The following is an 18,394-nucleotide window of genomic DNA, read 5'->3' as shown; positions in this document are numbered from 1 at the left end:
AAACCTACTGCACAACAGCAGCTGGGAGAGAGGAGTGAGAAGCAGCCCTGCAGACCCCCAGGTGAGTGCAGCAGGAGGGCAGGAGGTGCTCCAGGCAGGCAGCAGCAGTTCCCCTGCGGGCTGTGGAGAGGCCCCTGGTGGAGCAGGCTGTCCCCCTGCAGCCCATGGGTCCCACACGGAGCAGATCTCCACGCTGCAGCCCGTGGAGGAGCCCCGGTGGAGCAGGTGGATGTGGCCTGGAGGACGCTGCAGCTCGTGGAGAGCCCCGGCAGTGGGGCTTTTCAAGTCTGGGTAGTCACTGTGGTTTGAATGCAGGAAATATATTTCACAATTTGCAGTGACTGCATTGTGAGCTACGCTATTCAGGGGTCCAACATGAACAGGAGTGGAAGAAAAATGTCACCATGCCTTATCTTCTATGTGGAATAACTTAACCTGCAAATTCACTTATGTTCATTCAACTAGCCAGTGTAATGCACTACTTAGGGTGGAATACTGATTTTTTTCAAATAAGGGTATTTGTTCTGGGAATGCCAGTATGTTTATCCAATATTAAATGTTTTCTCACTTTTTCATCAAAGTATTAGGATTTAGGAGGATTTAAGATTTATTAAGTTGTTAGATTCGAACCTTATAATAGCATTCATTCAATAAGATAGTTGGGAAGCTTACAATCTCTGCAAAAGAAGAAAACATTTTTTGTTTTGCAGCTATTCTTTCAGAGGGGATTAAAGCAATGTTAATATCAGGAAAGTTTTGAGTCCAGAACTTGGTTTTCACACGTTCCAAAACTAGTGAGTAGCTCAGTGATTGTTAGGTTTTGGGGCTGTGATGTGTCGGAGGCACACCTTAAGTAATGGTTTCTAGTAGATCAGTATTTATGTTCTCTGTGACTCATGTTTTGTTTTCAGATTCAGCCTAGAGAGCTGCAAGAGAGTCCTGCTACATCTTTAAAATATTTTTGGTTATTCCTCCATACAATTTGACATTTCTTTGTGGGCTTCACCTTACAGTGAAGGAAGGCTTAGGGCGTGGGAGGAATGAAGAGCCTGGGAGTAGAGAGAAAGTAGAGGAGAAGCAGAGGTTAAGGGAGGAGATTGACTGCGGTTACTCAAAGGTTGACATTTATTAGATACAAGTATGGATGTGATAAACTATTGTATTATATAAATGACTGTAACTATGGTAACATGGGAAAATGGAAATTGGAATCGCATACCTGACACCATTTCTCTTAAACTCATAAATCATCATTGGTATTTTGATGTCTTTTAAGTCCAGTTTGAACAAGAGTCAGTGGAAAGGGATCAGAATTTTCCTGAAGGCAAACAGCCAAGGGAAAACGGCAAGTTCCTTGAAGGAAAATGTTGACAAATGCTATGGGGTGGGGAGGAAGTTCACACTGCCACAGGCTGCTCAGAGTGGAGTCGATGCTCTTGGATGGATTCAGAAGTTGACTTCGGTCAAGGGCCTGCATGTTAGTGTCTGTGGTAGCCTCACTTTGAGTGGAGAGTAGAGACTTTCTGTCTATAAATACTAAAAGGCATGGATGGTCCAGCCAGAGTTAGCGGTGTTCAGGAAGCCTGGCTTTTTGTTTGTGCTGTTGTGCTGTTTCATTGTCATACAGATATTTGTATCTAAAGCATCCACGCTGTGCTAAAAGTTGGACTCACTGTGGAAGGTAATGACTTACTATTTCACTTGGATGTAAGCTGATTTGAAGAATTGTTCCTTTATTAGCTAATTGGGGAATAATGCTGATGAAAGTCTTAGTTCCTGTCATTTTCTCTTAAGGGGTAAGGCATTTTGTGTTGTGCAACTTATTCTGAGAATGGTATAACACATAACAGTACCTAGAAAGTGTTTTATTTACTTTAAACAAACAAAAAAGCTGAGAATTATTTTTCATGTTCTCTAACAGAGGGATATTTGCCAGAGGGGAGACCTTTTGAATCATGCTGGGCATTCATGGCATTACAAACATTGGTGCCACACAGATGAAAACTAGAAATAAGCAGGGTTTTTTTTTGTAGGCTATATTTAGCAATTTCCAGTTTGGTTTCTATTTCTTTGCAGTTCAAAGGTATCATCAGTTATTTTTGTTTAGTAAATTTAGTGACATACATAGTCTGACTTAAAAGTAATGAACGCTTGCTGGATCTGCACAGAACACTTGGTAATAGAATCTGCTACGGAGTCAAGTGAAATATAGAAGACGCTGCCAGGGATGACCTAGCAAATGAAAGTATTACAACAGCCATAACACCAGGCACTTACAGTACAGCTTACCATTCAGGGAGAATGTATAATTTTGGAAAGAACTAATAATGCTCTGTCTTAGTCACTTAAAAGTTTATTTGACATTATTGGATGACAACACAGAGACAGAGTAGTGTTCATTTGCTGGTAAATGAAGTCTTAAAGTATGAAAAAGTATTACTGCTGGTTTTCCTGTGAATCTGACGTAATTTCTTTTAGGTAATGATTTGCCAAAATGCTTTATTAGAATTTTCTGTATGATTTCTGGGGTCTGAAATGCATGATAATTACGTGTAACGCCTGCCTTTTATTAGCACAGAGCCAGCGGCAGGGAGCTGTCACATACTTTACTTCTGAACTTGGAAATAGAATTTCCTCTCTCTGGCTCTTCTCTGCCCACCTGAGGAGTAATCCGAGTATACCTTTTACAGACATAAAATAACTGGCTCTACAGAGCACTGAAACTAATGTGGGAGTGAGGATGGTTATTAAGGATCTAAATTTGCATGTAGTCAGTCTCCAAGGCTATTACTTGCATTGTTTTGAACAGAAAGACTTCATCTGGTAGGTGCTGTGAAAAGCAGGAAGTGAAAATTCAGAAATTTCTGAGGTCTGGTCTTTCGGAAGAAGTGATGCAGGTAAGATTTCCTTTAAAGAAAAGAAAAATGTCACTTCCTATATTAATTTAATCATCTTTACTCATTTTTATATGCAAATTAGGTAACCTTAGGCGTGTTTTGTGAGGGTTCAATGGACTTCAGGTCTGAAATAACTAAACATTTTCTTCAAGACAGAGCCAAATAAAAGAGCATATTTTGGGGTTCCAGATGAAGACTGTGATTGAATGCTTGACCAAAAATGGACTTTCTACAGTATTCAATTTCCAAATGAGAAATTCACCTAGGCTATGTGCCTTAAAGGCTTGTTTAACTTATCCATTGGATGGTCACACATTCAATTCCACCATACCTAGGTTGTCCTGTATAAACAGTAATAAACAATATGACCCCTTATCTCCAACCAAGCTATTAAAAATGTAAAGAAGCATTTTTATGAACAATATTATCAGAAATCATGGTCTTTTTTTTGGTTACGCTCTTTACAATGATGCATTTATTTCATAGATGGTTTTATGTTTTGTTACATGTACGTCTGGTCACTGTCTGTTTAGATTTTCCCTTACAGGGTATCCAGTATACCCATTATGTTTTCTCTTTGCAGTGTACTACTTTTTGCTATCATTACTATTCTGGCCCTGAAATTGCTCTGGCAGTAAAAGATTTTCATCTATCCAGCACAAGGTGAGAAAGTGGTGATATTAGTTTGATATGGAAACAATTTCTCTATTGTAGAGAAAAAAGCAGCATTGGGTAAGTTATGTAGGTCAAACTACTTACTACTCCAGTCTGGTGAAAGTAGGACTTACTGACCTTAGCAAGAAGGGGAGTAGCATAGTCCCCCGAATTGAGGTGGGTCTGGGCGTGACAGAGTGGGACATTCAAATCATTAACTTGTCACCCTCAATCTCTTAGGCAAATCAATCATTCCTTCCAATAAGGAATCAGGAGGGAAAAAACAGCGGAAAGCTATGGTATTTGTCAAGTTTGGGGTTCCTAGGCTTTGCTTTGGTGGAAAGTGAGCTAGCTTACAGTAACTGCTTTTAGAGAGAAGGTTATTTTAATTTGTCACAAATGGGGTCCATATCTCTTGTGCCCGGTTACTGGTTTGGAGATTCTGTTCAAACTGTGATTTCAGACAGAATAGATGTCTGGAATACATTAAATATTGGATCTTGAGAGGAATTAAATTTGTTATTTCAGGCAGAACTCAGGATGAGATACTAGGTTCTTCTTTTCCCATGCTGATGAATAAAAACCAGGTAGAAACTTTTACAGACCCATCTTTGTGCATCTATTCTTCTTAATATATATATTTTCTGTTATTTCTGCAGATAGATTGGTTAGTAAAATGTAATCTTAAAGGTATACTTTGACTTTAATTTATGGGAGAATACATGTAAATTAGAACTGTGCAATGTCAATGAGAAAATAACACCTGCTGCAAAAATATGTTTTGTCGTATGTTGGGTACAAATAATATCCTTGTGGATTCAATAAGAAAAAAAAAAAAAACTGTCTTCAGAGAATTAAGTATTTTTAATACTTTTTTTTTTTAGACTCTGTATTATTTTGATGAGACTAATTCATAGTTCTAATGAGGCACTCCTTGACATTTACTTGTCATTTATTCTGTTGTGTTAAGAAAGCTGTTGAATGTGAAAGGCGTCTGAGGCAAAAGACTGAAGAGTAGAAACCGGGTTAGTGCATATACCTCGTTGACACTCACTGTATCTCAGACCTGAGAAAAGCAAAATAACTCAGCCTTTTTAAAGTATAAGGGATTTAGATAGTTATCTTCCTTAAAAGTTAATGGGAAATGAGTTCAAAATCCCGTTTTTCTTTTTGCATAGTCCTCTATGGAAATGTTAACCTAAAATTATTTTGAAGTAAAAGATTGACCTAAAAATAATTTTAAATACTAGAAGAATTTCTGTTTATTTTTATAATATGGATAAAATTATATTTGCATTGAAACCTGGTGCAAGTGAGACTTTAAAATTGTTGACATACAGAATATTGATTTGACTTTTCAGGGGATTCCATTTTGAAAATTACAGACTAATCTGTTTTGCCTTTCTTCATTATTCAGGCGCCAGCTGTATTGGTGATAATTCAGATCTTTGTATGATGTACTTTACGTATAGATTCTAAATTGCCAGTGCATAGTCTTGCATTTAATGACATGAGGAAGACTTATGGGTCTTTAATTGAAAAGCTGTTTAAAGCCCAGTTTCCTTCTTTTCCATTCTTTGTGAACAATTGTCTGTCTATAAAGATATGCTTAATCTTGGCATTCCTGAATTTTGGATGTTTCAATGTCCAGTGATAATATTCTTAAAGGTAGGTTTTTATTTTTTTTCATAAATTGTGCTTAAAACCAAGTAAACCTAAAAGTAAATCTATTACATCTCTTGAGGCACAGAGAGACTTGTCAGTAAGAACTCTAACCTTTTTCTGGAGCTTAAGAAAATTCTCTTTCATCAGACATCTAAGGAGTTCTGAGTGAAAATTTGTAGCACTGATGTAGGTTACTGAACTTTGGAACAAGGTAGTTTTGGAAATGTCAGTGTTAAATGCTTACTTGTGGAGATGCTGATGCCTTAGTTTCACTGTTGTTCAATTTAGCAGCCATAGCCGGAAAACATTCTTCAATTATTTGTCAGATTTGTCAGATTTCTAGGCCTATTCACACCTTTTTTTTTTTTTTTTTTTTTTTTTAAAGACAAAAACCTGCAAAGTGGCTGAGTTCCTACAGGTGGCTAATCACTAATCCAGTTAATTTGTGATGTTCTGCTTCAGTCTCGGCATAGAGAATATAAGTGAGTAAACAAAGACTAATGACTGACTCTGAGCCAGCTATAATGTAATAACAGAGGAGACAAAGAAAATCATTGAAGCTATGCTTTATGCCTTGCGCAGATTATAATCCTCAGAAGTAACCTTGGGAAGCACATCGCCTTATAAATGAAGATATTTTTTATTTATTTTTTTTTTGATAGGCTAGATCTTATGTATCATTTAATTTTTTGTTTCCGGTAAACAATTTTAGGATCAATTTGAAGAAATGTGGATAGGTATATATAACAATTATCTATGATATATCCACTTTAAAAGATAAATATCCTATTATAAATGGTAGGTGTACATGTACAGATATTTGTTAGTTTTTCTGAACTAATATAAATTACCCTGCCTTAGGCTATTATTCAGCAGCAGACAGAAAATTGCAGATCACTGAGTTAGCACTGCTTAACCAGGTACTGCGAGGCAGCCGAGTCAGCTCACTGAGCGTATTCTTGCCCTTATTTCTTTGCCCTATTTAGAGTACAATCTTAAATTATCTTACCCCATGAAACAAGGAAAGCTCTTATCTAGGGAGAATCAGCTAGCATTCCTCACTTTTTCTGTGTCTGCTGGGACAGCTGTGCCCCATGTTTTCCCTGTGCGAGTGACTGAATGGAAGGATCCATGTTCCTCTCACCTGAGTCACTTCCTACTGTGGTTCAGTCTTCTATTTGATGTGATGTGCCTGCACATCAGGGCCTTGCTCTAGTATGATGGGAGCTGTGTCTGCTGCGTTTTTGTTGTAGGTTTTTACTGTTTGTTTGTTTTTGTATTTAAGGTTTGGTTTCACTTGTGGTTAATTGGATGTAAAAATGCTGTGAGAAGGTGGCCACTGCCTCTCCATATGTTCCTGTCTGTTTTTTTTCTGATGATAAGTGTTCATTTTTATTTTTTTTTTCCAGTGGGATCAGTTTTCTGATTCAGATAAAGAGCAAGCCTACTATTAAGAGACAAGATCTCAAGAATAGCTGAATCACAGTGAACATACTGTCTTGAAAGTGGATGCTCATCTGTATTGGTTGGGAACAATACAGTTCTTAACATCTGTAAGTCTGAAACTGCAATTTCATTGTAGAGTGCATGCGTATGTATATTTATCTTCAGTTTATCAGCACTGTCAGTGTCAACAATTAAAAAAAAAACCCTTGAGCTTCAGCTTTAATGCTACTGTTTTAAAATTACTTAGTTTTCATCTCATAGCTTGTTTCCTATACTCAATTCTGTTGGCATGTATTATTGCATTTCAAGTTCCATTAAAGTTGTGATTATAAGAGGGTTTTAACCTCAAGAAGCTATTTGATATGTTCCAGATGTAATTATGGTACCTCTTGATGATCAAGAAATCTTGATGATCAAAAACACCTCTTGACAAGTATTTTATTATTTTCACATTTTTACTTACAGCATCATGCAGAAGACAGCAAATAAAACAGATATACATTATAGTATATAAATAGATACACTTAGAAAATTTAATATTGAAAGAGAACCTTTTTTATCCACAAAGAAATATTTTTCTCGTTCACTAGTTATGATGAAATTTTGCCTCCCTTAACATTAATCCTAATTCTTTGTCTGCAGAATATATATATTTTTTTCTTTAAAGAAGTTCTCCTTCCCTCACTCCTCTGGTAATGAAATAGTTGTCTGAAACAATAGTTTATGAGGTGTAAACACGAAAGATAGCTCTCTACTTACATCCCACCCAAAAGAATTAATAGAATTTGTATACAGGTTTTTTATGAACAAGGGCTAAAGAAGGTGTAAATGTCTCAGACAGATATAAAGTACTTGTCTTGAAGACATCAAAACAGGAGAAAAAAAATGCAACCCACAAAACACGTCTGTAGTAATTTTCATTTGGTAGTACCTCCTGAATTATTTTATCTTCTGGATATTATTTTATTACAAGTGACTATTTACACAGAAAAAGTTAGAAATTCATTACAATCTGAAAGAAGGCAGATTCAGTATGCATTCACATTAGTATTCAGCACTCCATCTACATCACTGTCCATCTACATTAAAAATTATTTAACTTAATAGACTTTGTATCGAGCTCAAAGCTCTTTTTTTCTTCTTGTAGTGGTTTTACCTTACTGGGCAGCTAAACACCACCACAACCACTCTCTAGCACTCCCACTTCAAAACAAAGAGGGAGAAGAAAATATGATGGAAAGAAAAAGGCTGATGTGTTGAGATCATTTTAATTTAATTAAAGGAAAAAAAAGAAAAAAAAAAAAAGGCTGTGCAGAAGCAAAGAGGGGGATGGCAAAAAAAATTCTACATCCCATTCATGAGCAGAGCTCAGCCATGTCCTTGACAGCAGAGTCTCACTACATGTAGTGGTTGGTTGGGAGGACAGTCATCTTCATAACAAGAGCCCCTTATTGTTATCCAACCCTTCCCACGTAAACCCAACACATTGCTTTTTCTTACACTATGTATCAGGCTCTTATCTGTCTTTCAAATCTTTTGTTAAAAGGAAATTATGAGTCTCTGGCTCCAAATTGATTTTTATTTTTATTTGTTTTCAATTAAATACTTATTGGCCTCTCTGTTAGGATACAGGAACTTGCTGTGCTTCAAATAACTTGAGTCTAGTGGTTCTGTCTTTGATACAGAAGCTTCTTAAAAAGCTTTTACGTGACTATATGTTACTATGGTTGCATTTGCTGAAAAATTATTTTCCTTCCATCCTTCACTCACCTTATTTGCTTTGGTGAAAACAACTCTGCGCGCTCTGTCAGGAATACATGCCTCTTGGCAAAGATCCAATAATTCTGTTTTCTTTTTTCATTCTTTCAGAATGAAAAATAATTGTGAAGGGAGGAAACAGGCAAATTTCAGCAGTGCGAAAATAGAGGTGCTAGCAACAAGAATGTCAGAAGTGCATAACATGACATGGCTTCAACAAGAGCTGTTTGCTGAAACCAGTTAAAGCATGTTTTGCAGTTCACCAGTAGTGACAGTTACAGAAAACTTTGTTTATTCCATTATAAAAATAATAATAAAAAAATGAGTGGACAGGTCTCTTAACTGGTATTATGTTCATTGTATTTCTAGTGTGAATTTTCACAGCACAGGCTTAGTGTCTTTTTCCTTTTCCCTTAGATACTTAGCACCAAAATCTGTTGAATGCATAGGGTGTTTTCTGTGCTTAATGTTACGAAAGAATAAGAATGTCTACACTTACAAGAGCTATGATGACAGTGATAAAAAAATCAGTAAGTATGACAAAAATGTGGGATGATGGCAAATTTGTATGGGAACAAGCATGTAACCGCTCACTTGATAAAGGCCTCTTTATCTTAACCTAGGTTTCAAACTAAGAGACCTAAACCTCTATGATTTATTTATTTATTTTCATCTAGGTATTTACAAAAATAACATTTTGTTTTACTGCAGTGCTTCATTTATCTGATAAACAGTTTTCTGGAGAAACAAATCACATAATAGATTCCTCAATGAACTGAAATCTGTATGGCTCTTCAACTGCTAATGAGAGCAGAAAATGACTTCCTACCATTGCTCCTATATTTCTTTTTAAACGCTTTGGTTAGAGGAATTGCTCAGTTTTGTGCAGATAGTTGTGTGAACTTCAAGAAGAGTCTTGTTACGTAAGGGGATAAGTATATTGAAGTATCTGAGCATTTATAAAAATGCTGCTGTAGTTAGGGTTGTTTCAAATGCTATTCTTATTTCTATAGGTTAACAAATAGTGCTACGCTACAAGGGTACCCGAACTCCCAGCTGGGGTTCCAGCAGTTTGTGATTGAGGTCTAATTTGGCGCTGCACAGCAGTGTGACGGCTTAGCTTTACTCTGACAATGAAGATGCCAATTATTTTTAATTCTGAAGGATTTGAAAGGAAGAACACTGACATGAAAAAGTAATAAATCATAAGAGAAGAAAAACAGTGAATTAGAAGTTGACAACTCAGCAAGGCTGAAGGCAAGCCCATTCTGAGGAGCAACAGAGATCACTGACAAGTTATTGCTTGCCACAAGTAGTAAGCGTGTTAATGTCAACGTGCATCGTGCTCTGTAGTCCTAGGCAGCTCTGATGTGCATTCACAAGTGAATAATTCCTGTGTACTCTTGAACTTTGTGTATCTTCCTTTGTGGAGTCTCTTTTCACCAGGTAGAAGTTGCTGAGCAAAGTGACCCAAGAGGAAGAGAGTTACAGTGGCAGCAGCTGAAGCAGCCTCTATGCAAATGTAGCTGCACTTGAAAGATGCCCATAGACAAGTCAGGTCTACAGAAAAATATGCACCTACTACAAAATTTGAGCACTCTTCAAAGATGAAATATGGTCAATAGCTTCCTAGGAGCAATAAAAGGACAGCCTAATTTTTTTTTTTTTTTTTTTTTTTTTTTTGATTTTTTTTTTTTTTTTTTTTTTTTTTTTTTTTTTTTTTTTTTTTTTCAGCTTCCCTGGATGCTTGTGCTGGCCTAGCGTAGAGGAAGGAGTAAAGCAGGAAGGCATTAATACTTGTAGCATTTGAGTTGGAGAAACCACAAAGAACCATGACAGTCAGGTGCAGAGGTAAGAAGTAAAAAAAAAAAAAAAAAAAAAAGAAAGAAAGAACAGACCAAATTTGTTGTCTTGACATATGGTTCTCTGGGGTGACAGCTTTAGAGATTTCTAAACACAGAAACTAGATCTTTGTTCATTTTTATGGCCTTCTGGGAAATCGGTTAGCATGCTTTGTTATTACTATTATTCCTCAGTGTGAAAGAAATATTATGTTGTTATTTTTATTATTATCTTGTTTAGATATAATATTATACTAAGTAATAAGCCTGACTCAATATGTAATTTTGCTTCCTACCACAAAGGAATTGGGTTTGCATATTAGGTCTCCGCCTGAACCACAGGGAGCAATATAGAAGAAAATGTACTATGTATAGCGTAAAACATGGTAACTCTACTGCTCCCTACAGAAAAGACTGGGAATTATGTACTTGTAAGTGATAGGAAGAAAAAACAGACTAGAATAAAGGAAAAATAGGTCTTTCAAAATGTATTTTTATCTAATGTTGCAATTGTATTCAGTGGTTAAGTACAAAAGAAAGCATCTTTGAAGGAGAACTTAACCATCAGACTGGGAGGTGGATATTGACATCTAAAGGAATAAAAGGAAAGGATAAACTATGAATTTTAGTTAGCTGCAATACATTTTGGATTTTCATTCAATAGTGAACATTTTCTTATGCTATCTTGTTATGATAATGCTCTAAGGCAATGTAATATGCACTGTATATCAGTATCTGATAGTTCGTAAAAAGCATTTATGCTCTATCTTTGTCTCCTCTGCTGTTGCTTACTCTTCGGTGAAGGCAAATGGTGGTTAATTATGAGTAAAGTTCCCACATCTCTATCACGTATGCAAAACATAATTTATCAGCTTGGGTTTTGTCAAGCATGGTCAGTACTCTGATAGCTTTGAAAAATGTATTGACTTTCTTCTTTGAAAAAGTAAAATATACTTGAATAATGAATGTATTTTAGACTGACTTTTGTAAATAAGTTGAAGTAATGGAATAATATTTTGTTTTTAAACAATATAATTTCCAACAGTAAGAAATAGATTAGAAATCTTAGAGAAAACCTTGGTCAGGTGAAGCTGAACCAAAGCTGAGGAAGCCCCCCTCCCCAACAGAATTTTCCACTTAAGGCACCTGTAGTTTTAAAATAAGCAAAAGAGCAAGGCACCTGTAGTTTTAAAATAAGCAAAAGAGCAAAGGGACGAATTGCAGCAGGAGCCTGCTGAAGAAAGCTCTTAAAGAAAAAAATAAATAGTAGTGGCCTTACCTGAGAAGATGAGAATATATCTGAGGAGAAGTATTGTAATGTACTGTAGTCAACAGAGGAAGAATAAAAAGTAAGAAATATAAATTCAGCACCTTGCTGGTACAAACAGATATTTGAATAATAAAAATAATAAATAGAAGCTTGCAAACACTAAATAAGCTGCTCCGGGGCACCTGCAGAAGAGGAGCTGCCTAACATGTAAATATTCTATGAAGCTGTATGGCTAACAACTGCATATTTTCCGTTTCATAATAGTCTCATCTACTTTCCAGAGGATGATGATACCTAAACACATTATTAGAGAAATAATTTTAAATAGATTTAAACTAGAAAAATCATTTTTAATACTATAGATATTTATGGTTTATGATACCTGTAAAATGGCTCTCATTAAAGTAATCAAGACTTGGGACTTTGTCAGAGGAGATTCGGGAGATTTAGTAAGACTTTCTGATGAGCTGGTTTAAAAAACAAATCTGAGTTAACAGGAGGAAGTTTAAACAATAAAGGGCTTAAAATAAATTATTAATGCTGCATACTTTTTCCACTAAAATATTTTAATCCTACTAAGCTAATTCTTTCCCACTCCTCTTTATCATACCCAATTCAGTGATCTGAGTTTTTTGTTTTATTTTTTTCCTGTTTCTGTGTCTTATCTATAACTTCTGTGTTCTTTTCTATGGCTATGCAAGCTCACCTATGAGGTTATGCACCAAATCCCTGTGTATATCATTTTGCAGTGCTACCTAAACAGGACTCGATAGATTGTCATTGCTATGTATTTGGATGCAACATCATAGAGAGGTCAACAGTTTTTAGACTGATGCCCTGTCTGAAAATAATTTCCCTCTGTCCTCGTATTTTGACATAATTTTAAGGATGATGTGAAGCCTTGTTTGCTTTTTAGTGCTAGGTTTTAACTGTAGAAATAAGTATCAGGTCCTAGCTTCATTTAGAAGTGAGTGAAATAATACCACTCGTTTATCCCAGGAAATTATTTTATGCCTGCAAAGAGGGTAACTGAAAGCAGAAAGACTTTATGTGGTCACTAAGAAATTATAAGCACTGAATTATAGACAGGACACAGGATGACTACATCACTGCTGTGAAAAGGCAAGAGAGAGGCACTGAAGTACTTGTGAAGAGTAAGGTGCAGACATCCTTAGATGTGCATTATTCCAGAACCTAATTCTTTCTATGGCCCGTGTTGAGAGAATCACTAGTCATCTAACTTAGGCCAAATATGCAGCTGCTTTTGTGCCCCTCCAGACTGTACCATACAGTATTATTGTGGTTATTTTCCAAAATAAGTAGCTCCATTTCCATTCTGAGTGTCTTTACCATGCAGAAAATGTTAGATTTAGGCATGACAAATATTCCGTAATGACTGCTGCACAGACAGCAAAAGAAGGTAAATACCGTGTCTTTTCTCATCAGGAGCCCACTTTGGCTTCATGAAGATGCCAATGCAGAAATAAAACTCAGTGCTGTATTGTATCTGAGTATTTCAAGTGAAATTCTTCCACAGGTTTGAATGGCCTCAGGGAACAGTTGTAGTGGTGGAGGGTCAATTACCTAGATGGTTTTGAATACGTCTGCTCATTCCACATGGTGCTATAGCCATGTTTTTTATCACATTGCTCAAATTGCATTTTTCAGTACTTGTTGAATAGCCGGTGTGTTAAGGTACTTATTGCTTGGTTGCTTATATGAACTCAGCATTGTTCAAAGAGCATCCAGACTGTGTGTTCAGTGCTGAGCTGAAACTGTTAGCTTTGGATGACCTTGTCTGATTTTATAGAGATTAATTTGTTACCTGTTTGGAGGTTGACATGATTCTGAACAGCTTTTAGCAGCAAACCTCAATGACTTTTTCCTTAAATTATCTGTTTCTCTTTCACAGTTCAGAATGCATTACCTCATTTTGGAACATGTTGTCATCCTGCTTACCGCATAGGGGCCTGTCTGTGATAGTTAGATTTGTGAGTCCTTTCATGGCTTCTTTTTCTGTTAGGCAATTTCTCTTCTATATCACCCAGATTCGTGAGTGGAAGGAAGATGGTGTTTATAGGATGGCAGCAACAAAACAAAATCCCCAGCTCTCTGAAGATAGACTAGATATAGTACACTTGCAGTTGTTGCCAGAGGTAATATAGCAGCAGCATTTGGGTACTGAGTAGCAGTTGACTTACATTATGTTGCAGGAAGCCTCCCATCTTCTGTTCAAGCATAGCTTTAGTCTGAGAGACAGGTTCAGGGCACAGAGGTGAGAGGTGAGTGAATTATTCAAGGTTGCACAGCAGATGCAACCTGCTGGCAGGCAGAACTAGTACTAGAGCAAGGTATGAGAAGCAGCCTGGTGCTGCTGGCAAGATAAGCCTTTGAACAATTTATTTCCCTAGAGGCTCACTACTTTATTCTTTGATTTTGAGAGAACTTTTGCTTCAATAGGGCTGAGATTTAACCCATCAAGTTTACAGAATAGGCTTTATGATGTATTTCTGAAGTGCCTGTCACTTTGATATTTTGGTTCCCACATAGTTGATTCACTGGGATTTGGTCTTTATTAGGAGTGGCAACAAAATTAATCATATTCTATTTGTTCACAAGCTCTAAAGTTACCAAGGACAGTTCTTTCAGTGGTACCGACAAGAGTTGCAACTACCAACTTTTGAAGTACTTGAGAGTTCAGTTACTCCAGCAAGTGCTGGAAGCTTTCTCTCAATGGCACCAAAAGTTCCAGTTCTATCAAGGGTCTCAGCACTTCTGAAATAGAAGATCTGTCCCACCTCCTTCTTCATCCTCTGGAAGGGAGCAGCGAGATGGTAGTTGTGGAGAAAAAGCAATAAGGGTTCTGCTTATGAATAGGAGGAGGTTTTGTATGAGTTGATGTGAGGGAAGGGAGCACAGAAAGGTTGGAATGGTCCCTTTCCTTCCACTATTCTCTCTTCCAGTTCCCTCCCAGTCTGGACAGGGAGCTCTGCTTTAAACAATCAAAAATTCTAATTAACACCTTTTGGATAGAAAGCCTTCTATCAGCGCACAAGCCTTTACAGAATTCAAGAATCACAAGACCCAGCTTATAAATCATACAAAACGGTCATCTTAAGGGGTTAATTTATTGTCTGTGGACTGAGGAGAAGGACTTTTGGGCTGTGAACAGCAACAATGGTGGTACAGTTTGGATATCTTCTCATATCAGTTGCTCAGGTAAAAAGCTCTCTGCATAAATTACCAAAATGGTATTGTTAGGAATCTAGACCAAAAAAATATTGTTAAAATAGGTGTAATGTAAGCAACCACAAATGGTATTGGTAGTCATGTTAAATGTAAGGACTTCTGAACATAGCATCTCTGTGCATGGAAGTGCATAACTGCATGTTGTCAGGTAGTATTAGTGTCACTGAACATTCTGTGATAAAATTCATTGCTCAGTGTTACCTTCTTTTTTTAAAAAAAGGTAAGTGTGGCCTCTAGGCCATCAAAATTTTCCTAACCACTTAGAAGAGCTCACAAATAACACCAGAGAACCAGAGAACTGTTGATAAAGTTGGCTATATTTATTAAGAATGATACATTATAGTTAATTCTCTATAAACCATCTTATTTGTTTCAAATTTGTGTTTCTGTTCAGCCTTCTGAAATCTTTTGAATATTAGGGATAATATACGTAAATAGGATTGGAAGCTGACTTTAAAAAACAAACTGTTTTTCTCATAGGCTGAGAAATATTGTGTGCTTTTTTTGCTTGGTTTTATTTTTTATTTTTATAGTTCTACTGAGATGGCAGTATTTCAAGGAAATAATAAGAAATTGAAGCCTACCCTGAATTAATACTATACAATACTGTAAGAATTAATCTCTCCAGGTATCCTCTAGGTAACAGCTATTCATTGCTAACCTGCAAATCTAAGTAATCCTAAGAGGAAAAATAAAAGCATTTTTTTTCAGTTACTCTGTACTTCTTTCAATCATTCTATATATTTTTTTTTATTGCATTTTTAAATTGATCAGTTACTGTAGGTGCTGTACAATCACTTTAGTAGCAACCTGAGCTCACTAAGAGTTTTCTCCCTGAGGAATTAAATGGATGAAATTTTAAAGATTACTTGTGCCACTGTTGCCAAGCTACCTAGCTCTTCTGCATTTGCTGACTGGAGCCTCAAGTATTTCCCTTTCCTGCTGTTCCTGTGGAGGTGTTGATTCAGCACAGTTAGAGATTAGTGTTTGAAAGATATAGCACTGAAGCATCAATTCAAGACAAGATTGGGATTTTTCTTCTGAAAAGTTCACATAGGTTTTTACATACGCTTTCTTATGGCCACATGATGGACTATGCAGATGCATCATTGATTACTGCTTATTCATCTTAGGCAAATATGGCGGTGTTTTGTTTGAAGTGCACATTAAAATTACTATTAAAATTATTAAAATTTGCCCTTTTTCATGAAGGAGCGTATGTGATTTCTTAACTAGTCATTCATACCGATCAAAGCAGATGTGATTGTCTTAGTGTGATTTATTCATTGTGCTCAACTGCTTAATCCTGTGTCAACTTTTACTACCTGTGTAAATTGTATATTTTTCTTCACAGGAACTGTCATTTTTTTTTGTTATCTATTCAGCATACAGAACAATGGATCACAACTTATGTGACGTCCTGAATGCCACTAAATCCAAGTGAGTCGGAACAATAATTCTAATGTACTATCTTACACTGAAGCATAAGAAAAAGAAATATGCTTAATTGGAAAGATTTGCTACATTTATTTACACCATAAGCTCAAAGTTCAGACTCTCAGGTCCTGGGGAAGGATTGCTCTTTGACGGTGTAAACCAGACTTCAGTTTATTGTCCTTATATTTGTAGGCAAATGTGTTTGTAGTGGTTGTTCTTACTCTTTTCATGGCACAGTGATCTTACAGGACCAGAAAGTAAATAATGAAAAAAAAAAAAAAAAAAAAAAAAAAAAAAAAATTTTGGTCCCCGAACGATTTCTTTTTAATCTCTGGAATGGGAAAGCCATTGTGAGTTCTGCAAAAAGATTTTAACCCTTCTATAAACATTGTTCAATATTCAAACCCTACTGCCCATAAATCTCACACAGGGTTATTTTGGACATTTTGAGATCTAGCAAGAGTGAAAATGATTTCATGAGAAGTTAGAAATAGGCTTTTATCTCTGATTCAGCTACAGAGGGTAGTTCAAGACTATTAAAAAAAAAAAAAAAAGCAACTTATAAGGTAAACTGTCTATAATTTCAGAGCAATTGGAGCAATAGTGTAGAAGCTAAAATACTTTCCACCGAGAAAATATGTGAGAAATGCAATTTTTATAGGCTATTCCATAGATTGTCTTTCCTAAGGATCCATTTTGCATCCTGAGGCAAGGACAAGAACACAGAGAAGCAGCAAGATTGAAGACAATCACTGTGAGAGACTTAAAAATACCAGCAAAACTTCCTCTGTTTTCTCAGATGAGTAAGTCTGCATGCCCTCAACATGATATAAAAGAAGCATCTTCTTAGTTACTTCACTGTAGATCGCTCACCTGAGAATTATGTCCTAGAAACTGAATGAGCTGCGCATTCTGATTTTACTACTTGCTACGAAGCCTTGTTATTTACTCGAGTGGATAAGAATTTTGTTCTGTCTCCAGCCTGAGACTAGAGATGGATTTAAACTGGACAATTCACAACTGTGAATGTCCAGCTGGGTTTGCATAGCTGTATTTCTCTCATTGGATATTCAGACTGGGTAGAGAAAGAAACTGAAAAAATCATTATTTTATTTTTGCAGAAAAAAAATAAACATTTTTTTGAGGGGTAAAGATATTTTAGAACAATAAATGTCTTGCAAAATATTTACCTACAGACTTACTGTCCCGTGCTGGTAACCTGTCTGAACCTAATCACTGTGGTAATGCCATTAGGAGACTTTAGCTTCTCTCTATCTCTGCATTTAAATCCTTGATTATTGTGGTGAAACAGCTAATAATGGTGACAATAGTGAGGATGAATTCTGAAATATATGTATATGCAAAAATGATAACATATGCTATTTAGGTGCTATTAATTTCACATTGTGCACAACGTGCACAAATAAGAATGGTGAAGAATTGTGATCAGTGACAATTTATTCAAATTGTGAAGTGATCGTCCCCCTGTACTCGGCTCTGGTGAGGCTGCACCTCGAGTACTGCGTTCAGTTTTGGGCCCCTCGCTACAAGAAGGACATGGAGGTGCTCGAGCGAGTCCAGAGAAGGGCTACGAAGCTGGTGAGGGGCCTGGAGAACAAGTCCTACGAGGAGCGGCTGAGGGAGCTGGGACTGTTTAGCCTGGAGAAGAGGAGGCTCAGGGGTGACCTTATCGCTCTCTACGGGTACCTGAAGGGAGGCTGTAGCGAGGTGGGGGTTGGTCTGTTCTCCCACGTGCCTGGTGACAGGACGAGGGGGAACGGGCTAAAGTTGCGCCAAGGGAGGTTTAGGTTGGATATTAGGAAGAACTTCTTTACTGAACGGGTTGTTAGTCACTGGAATAGGCTGCCCAGGGAAGTGGTGGAGTCACCATCCCTGGAGGTCTTTAAAAGACGTTTAGATGTAGAGCTTAGGGATATGGTTTAGTGGAGGACTTGTTAGCATTAGATCAGAGGTTGGACTTGGTGATTTTGGAGGTCTTTTCCAACCTAGACTATTCTGTGATTGTGTGATTCTGTGATTCATTTCTTCTGGGTTTACATGGCAAAGTTTTGGTAGCGGGAGGCTGCAGGGGTGGCATCTGTGAGAAGAGCCCAGAAACTGCCCCATATTAACTAAGCACCAGCTTCAAGAAGGACCTGCCGCTGCCGAGAGCCAAG

This window comes from Oxyura jamaicensis, chromosome 4 (assembly GCF_011077185.1).
Source record: "Oxyura jamaicensis isolate SHBP4307 breed ruddy duck chromosome 4, BPBGC_Ojam_1.0, whole genome shotgun sequence".
Taxonomy (NCBI): domain Eukaryota; kingdom Metazoa; phylum Chordata; class Aves; order Anseriformes; family Anatidae; genus Oxyura; species Oxyura jamaicensis.
Note: the sequence above shows the minus strand (reverse complement) of the source record.